Source organism: Rhipicephalus microplus, chromosome 7, assembly GCF_043290135.1.
Source record: "Rhipicephalus microplus isolate Deutch F79 chromosome 7, USDA_Rmic, whole genome shotgun sequence".
In the NCBI taxonomy this organism is placed as follows: Eukaryota; Metazoa; Arthropoda; class Arachnida; order Ixodida; family Ixodidae; genus Rhipicephalus; species Rhipicephalus microplus.
Genome location: NC_134706.1, coordinates 92,775,299 through 92,782,363, shown reverse-complemented (window position 1 = coordinate 92,782,363; position 7,065 = coordinate 92,775,299). Strand labels below are relative to the sequence as shown.

The 7,065-nt window shown below is 46.8% G+C and overlaps 1 non-coding gene across 1 annotated transcript; it reads right to left on the bottom strand.

Moving 5' to 3' along the window:
• Positions 1-302: 302 nt before the first annotated feature.
• On the bottom strand, positions 303-375 carry TRNAT-CGU (transfer RNA threonine (anticodon CGU)). Its single transcript has one exon. It is a non-coding gene; the product is annotated as a tRNA-Thr (tRNA).
• Positions 376-7,065: the final 6,690 nt, after the last annotated feature.

Sequence of the window (7,065 nt, the reverse complement as noted above, 5' to 3'; positions counted from 1 at the left end):
TCGAGAAACGTTAGCCGCAACAAGCTGGTACAGGCAGGAACCCGGCAAGCACGAGCCACACACGGACGTCAACGTCTTCTTTCACGCTGGCACAGAGCTGGCTAACATGCAATATATATATATATATATATATATATATATATATAAGGGAAAGAAGTGTATACCTAAGGGCTCGTTTTTCCGTGTTTTAACACAATATTAATGAGATATAACAGACAGTAATGCCAAGGAATGTACAGGGGAAGTTATTAAAACCAATGGAATGTAAATAAAAAGAAAGAAAAGTGGATGAAAAAATTACCAACTGTGAGCAGGAATCGAACCTACGACCTTCGAATTACGCGTTCGATGCTCTAACCACTGAGCTATCACAGCGGCCCTCCCTCCATACACTTTTTTGGGTTTATCTGTGAATTTAGAAGGATGGATGGATGGATGCTATGAGCGTCCCCTTTATAACGGGGTGGTGACAAGTATGCCACCAGGCTCGACAAAAAAAAAACCTTTTTTCTTTTTTTTATGTTGGCCTAATGCCTCTACTTCGATAAATTCTATCTTAATGAAAAAAAGGTAAATTTTCAGCTTAAGTTCTCTGCCATTTACGGCACACTGTCCATATTTTATTTTTCCAATATTTATTTTTGTCCTTTCTCTCTAATTTTCTGCCACCAATACTCTAACCGTCTCTTACTTATTTCAATCGCGGGTGTGTTCAGCTTTCCATTGTTGTCCCTAAAACCCAAGGCTTCCTGTAGGCTCGTGCCCAAACGTACACCTGGGTGGATATCTCCACATTCAATCAGAACATGCTCCGCCGTTTCCTTATCTTTCCCGCAGCATGTGCATTGTTCTTCTTCTTTACTGAATCTTGCTTTATAACTACGCGTTCTAAGGCAACCCGATCTCGCTTCAAACAGTAAAGCGCTTCCCCTTGAATTATCGTAAAATGCCTCCCTCCTTATTTCATTTTTGCCCTTTCGGTAGTTACTCAAAGCCGGTTTTTTCTCCATAGCTGCCATCCAGTAAATCCTCTCCGCCTCCCTGACTTTTCCCTTAACGCTCTTTGTTGACATATGGCTCACAATACCAGCCGTATATTTACTAGTGAGTCTTCTAGTTCTTTTTCTCCACTGTGTGTCCACGCTCTTCCTATACAAATAACGGAACACCTTCTCTGCCCATCTACTCTCCTTCATATTTCTTAGCCTTTCTCCGAACCTTATTTTGCTCTGCGCTTCCCTCGCCTCAAAACCTGCCCACCCCATATCGCCCTTTACAGCCTCGTTTGTCGTCTTCCCGTGAGCACCCAACGCGAGGCGTCCCACAGTCCTTTGATTTACATCCATTCCCGATTGCACCTCTGCCCTCATGCACACCACTGAGTTCCCAAAAGTAAGCCCTGGAACCATTACACCCTTCCACAGACCTCGAAGCACCTCATACCTATAGTATCCCCACAACGCTCTGTGCTTCATTATTGCCGCATTCCTCTTTCCTTTTGCTGCCGAGGCTTTTTCCTGTACCTCCATGTATCTATCACTCTCATTTACCCATACTCCAAGGTACTTGTATTCACTTACCCTCGGTATTTCTTGGCCTTGTATGGACACCGTCTGATCACAGGGATCATTGAATACCATCAAACCACACTTCGTTACACTGAATCCTAGTCCAAGAGCTTCACCTTCCCTTCCGCATATATTCGCCAGCTGCTGTATATCATCTCGACTGTCCGCAAATAAGACGATATCGTCCGCATAAAATAAACCTGGAAGCTTCTGCTCAATCATCATGCCGCCCTGTTTGTGTGACAGATTAAAACCAATGTTGCTACCTTCTAGCGCTTTTTCCATACTCACCATGTACAGCATGAATAACAGTGGGGACAAAGGACATCCCTGTCTCAGACCCCTGCTAACCTCAACGTTCTCTTTGCTACGCATTCCTTCCCACTCTATGCAAACTGTATTTTCTCGGTATATCTCCCTCAAAAGCTGTATACAGTCGTCGCCCATGCCCATTCCTTTCAATATATCCCACAAAATTTCCTGATTAACGTTGTCGTATGCCCCAGTGATGTCTAGAAAAGCCACGTACAAGGGCCTATTCTCTATTTTAGATATTTCTATACACTGAGTGAGAACAAACAGGTTATCGTCTAACCGCCTGTCGACTCGAAATCCGTTCTGAAGTTCTCCCAAAATATCGTTATGTTCGGCCCATGTTTCTATTTTCATTTTTACTGCTTGCATCGCCAACCTGTATAGTACCGATGTAATGGTTAGTGGTCTATACGAGCGAATCTTGTCCTTTTCTCCCTTGCCTTTATAGATTAAGTTCATTCTACTTTGTCGCCAACTGTCCGGTATTTGTCCGTCCTTTAAGCTTTTTTCTACTGCTTTTAACAATGCTTCTTTAGTGTTATGTTCTAGTTCGTTAATGAGGCTAACGGGAATCCCATCTAAACCCGCGGCAGTGCGCTTTGGAATTTTTCCTTCGGCCTTTTTCCAGTTGAAATTATCTAGTACTAGCTCTTCCTCTGTTGCTTTCTCCGCCACACTTTTACTCACCGGGGAGATCCCCTGGACGCTCTTTTGAAACGAATCGGCTGTTACCTTTTGGATGTAACCTAGCGCTTCGTACCCTTCCAATTGATTTCCTCCTTCATCTAGAATATGTTGTTGCGTTGTGACAGACTTCCTACCTAGCGCCTTTATGTGGCTCCAAAAAATCCTAGGCGCGGCCTCCTTTTTTTCGTGTATCTCTGTCATCCAGCGTTCACTTTCACCTTTAATTTTGCCTCTACCAATTTCTGTACAAGGGATTTTTTCTCCAAATATATTTCCCATATTTTTTTTGACTTCGTCCTGCGGCCGCTTCTCCTTTTTTGCCTTTCTATGCTCCCGTGATGCTTCGCGTCGCTTCTCGATCGCCTCCAGGATTTCCTTGTTCCACCAACTTTTTGGCTTCCTTTTTCCTTTCCAGCAAACGGTTTTCTTCTCTTTCCCTATCTCCTTCGTCATTAGATGTAACAGCTCCCTATACTCCCAGTCCTTGCCTGGTATTTCGCCTACTTTTTCCTCGACTCTTGCGGCTATATTTATTATTTGTTTGTCATTTAAATACGAGCTGCCAGACTTTGATTCCATGCTTATATTTTTAGTTTCGTATCCCATTTGTAATGTTATTCGTTTATGATCACTACCCAAGCTGTTAATGCCTTCCTCGTCTATCCTCATTTCTGTCAGTTTGTGGTAAATTCCTTCAGTCATGAGACAATAATCAATACTTGATTGCTTGTTTCCGACTTCCCATGTGATCTGGCCGTCACATTTAGGCCCCGTGTTAACTATCTCCAGACTATGTTGCTCGCAAAGATCTAGTAATAACTTCCCATTGGTGTCTGTATATCCGTCAAGGTCATGTATGTGGGCATTCATGTCCCCTAGAAGGATGATTTCGGCCCCATTACCAAATTCCTTAATATCCGCACTCATGCAATCCACTATCTCCTGATTCTTTTCTCTGCAGTTATTCCCCGTCCACAAGTAGGCTACCCCTAGCCACGTTTCCTTTCCACCTACTGTGCCCAGAACCCAGAGGTGCTCTGAACACGTCTGTTTCACTCTAACCCATTTGGCTCCGCGGTGAATTAGCATTCCTACACCCCCACCTTTCCTTTCCGATATGGTCCTGTTACACCCTTCCCAAACATAATTTTTAATATGTGGTGGCTCTTCCAAGTCTCTAAGGTGTGTTTCTGTAACCGCATACACGCCTACCTGTTCTTTGTTTAACTGCTCCTCAATCTCTAACCATTTTGCCTTCTTTCTGCCACCCTGCATGTTTATGTAACTAATTGCAACACGCGCCTTTTTCCTTTTTCTTTTACCTTTTTCTGGTTTTTCGCAATTCTACCTGTCAAAGCGTCCTCCTGGTTGTTTTCCCTGTTACGAGCTACCCCGGACTCCGAAGGGCCCGTGAGCCCCCCAAAAAAGCTACTGCGCGTCCTGCCAGTCGCCAGCCCACCTCGTGTCCAAGCCTCTTATCGAAATGAATCTTGTCTCTTTGGAATCCACCCCACCTGTGCACTTCCCTGTTTAAATCCACTACCTCGAAACCCTTCTCTCGACTAATTCGCCATATCTCTTTGTTTGCGTCGACTACCGCTCTTTGCAGGTTGACGTTGCGTACTGGTACTTCCGGTACTGTGCATACTACAATTTGCACCTGGGGGGACACGGTGCGCATGTCATCCACCCCTTTCGCCAAGGTCGTCGCTAGTCCTGACGATTCTTTTTTCAGGACGTCATTTAACCCTCCCGCAATTACAACGAGGTTACGATTGTTAGCTTTAGCTGCGAGTTGTTCACCCGCTTGACTCATTACTGTCCCCAGCGTTTGTCCTGGGAACGTCCCTATCGCAACTCTCTTGTCGCCTTTCACCCTTTCTTTGATTGCCGCTGCGCATCGGACTAAATTTGAGTCACCGGCGATGATGACCTGTTCAGACATTCCTTCTGAAACCTGCACCTGGCTGCCGACTAGGTGACTAGCGTGAGTCACGGCTGCTGGTTTGCTCCCTCCCTCCCTCAAAACTACTTCCCGGTAGCTGGGCCCTGTGGCCAATGTATCTGCCTTTGTCATCCCTGTTTCCCTCATCTCTCCCGCACGGGGGGTCGTCGCCATAATGCTTCCGCCGTCACCTGCGTCTTCGTTCCCCTTCACGACCTTCGATAGGCCTTTCTCGGCTGCCCGGAGCCTTTCCTCCATGGCTGACGTTTTCTCTCGCTCCTTCGCCAATGCATTCTCCAGCTCTGCGATTTTCTCCATGAGCCCACTCTGGACCGCCATCATATTTTTCATTTTCTCCTCGAACTCGCACTGTCTACACTTGGCGTCATCTTCTGCTTTCTCTTCCGCACTAATTTCCACCTTCCTCCCTATCCCGCACTCTGAACACTTCACGGTCTTTTTGACCATGGCTAGCTCAGTTTACCGATGCCCACGTGTTAGAAAACTGTACTAAAATACACTGGTCTAAGCCAAAAAGAACCACAATAATAAATAACTACGCTACACTTCACAGCACCTGCGCATGCACGTGGTCGGTCTAGGCGCAGGCCTCAGCCACGTGGTGGCTGGAGAAAAAAAAAGACACAGTACAGAATACTAAAAAAAAAACGTGCACCGTACTAGACCTAATCAAGCTTTACGCTAGCGTCTTACGTTCTCATAACGCTACATACAGAGGCAAGCTGGAAACATGCAAAAACACTTATCTGTAGCTGTCATTCCGGAGCTCTCCAAAAACACGTCCGACCTCGACGAAGGCGCCTCAGCAACCTCCTATTAGAAGTATTAGAAGTAGGAGCGACAGTCAGCGCCATCTATAAGCCAAACAACGAGTGTGAAAACACTCTTATGCGCATGTTTGGCGTCACGTAGCACGTGAACTTATTATGAGCGGGCAGCTGATTAGTTGTCCCTCTTATACAACCTAAACACACCAAGTCTACCAGTACGAGACCCTCGTTCAATGAAATAAGGGAAAGAAGTGTATACCTAAGGGCTCGTTTTTCCGTGTTTTAACACAATATTAATGAGATATAACAGACAGTAATGCCAAGGAATGTACAGGGGAAGTTATTAAAACCAATGGAATGTATATAAGAAGAAAGAAAAGTGGATGAAAAAATTACCAACTGTGAGCAGGAATCGAACCTACGACCTTCGAAATACGACCTTCGAACCTACGAAATAGCTCAGTGGTTAGAGCATCGAACGCGTAATTCGAAGGTCAATTTCATCAGGGACAATTTCATATGTAGTGTCGGTCACTCGTCTAAGCACGCGGTATGGGCCCGTGAAACGAGAGAGAAGTTTTTCTGACAGGCCTGCATGTCGCGTAGGGGACCAAAGAAGAACAAGGGAGCCTGTTGGAAAGTGTCCGTCGCGATGCCGCTCGTCGTAACGATGCTTCTGCGAGTCTTGGGACGCCATTAACCTGCTGCGGGCAAGCTGACGAGCATGGTCAGCTCGGGTAATAGCGTCGCGTGCATATTCAGAAGTATACTGCGCAGCGGCTGGCAGGAAGGTATCCAACGGCAATGTTGGTTCGCGTCCAAATAGAAGGTAAAATGGCGAGTACCCGGCAGTGTCATGCCGGGAGGAATTGTATGCGAACGTCACGTTGGGTAGTGCAAGGTCCCAATCACGATGGTCGGCCGAGACGTATTTTGATAGCATGTCTGTCAAGGTGTGGTTTAAACGTTCTGTAAGCCCATTTGTCTGGGGGTGGTACGATGTCGTGAGCTTATGTTGGGTAGAGCAGGAACGCAGGATATCGTCAACCACTTTCGAAAGGAACGTACGGCCTCGGTCTGTCAGCAGTTGACGAGGGGCTCCATACACTAAAATGAGATCGCGTAGTAGAAAATCAGCGACGTCTGTAGCGCAGCTTGTTGGCACGGCTCACGTAACTGCATAACGGGTCGCGTAATCCGTAGCCACCGCGACCCACTTGTTTTCGGAGGCGGATGTTGGGAAGGGACCGAGAAGGTCCAAACCAACACGGAAGAATGGCTCCGATGGGATGTCGATGGGCTAAAGATATCCGGAAGGTAGTCTCGGCGGCTTTTTGCGACGCTGGCAAATTTCACAAGCGTTGACATAGCGACGTACAGAACGTGAAAGGCCAGGCCAGTAGAAGCGGCGGCGCACACGGTAATATGTGCGAGAGACACCAAGGTGACCCACGGTTGGCGCGTCATGGAGCTCGCGTAGGACTGTAGAACGCAGGTGCTTTGGTATGACCAGAAGTAGGTCGTGACCATGGGGCGATAAATTACGCCGATATAAGGTGTGGTCCTTTAAGGTAAACATACGAACGGAAGCGTTTTGCGGTGAAGATTCGAGCTGTTGTATTAGGCGGCTGATATCCGGATCGCGACGCTGCTCGTCCCCGAGATGAAGCAGCTGGGAGATGGAAAGGACGCAGCCCACAGAATCAGTGCTCGTAGGATCGCAGTCGGCCACAGGGTAGCGTGACAGACAATCCACATT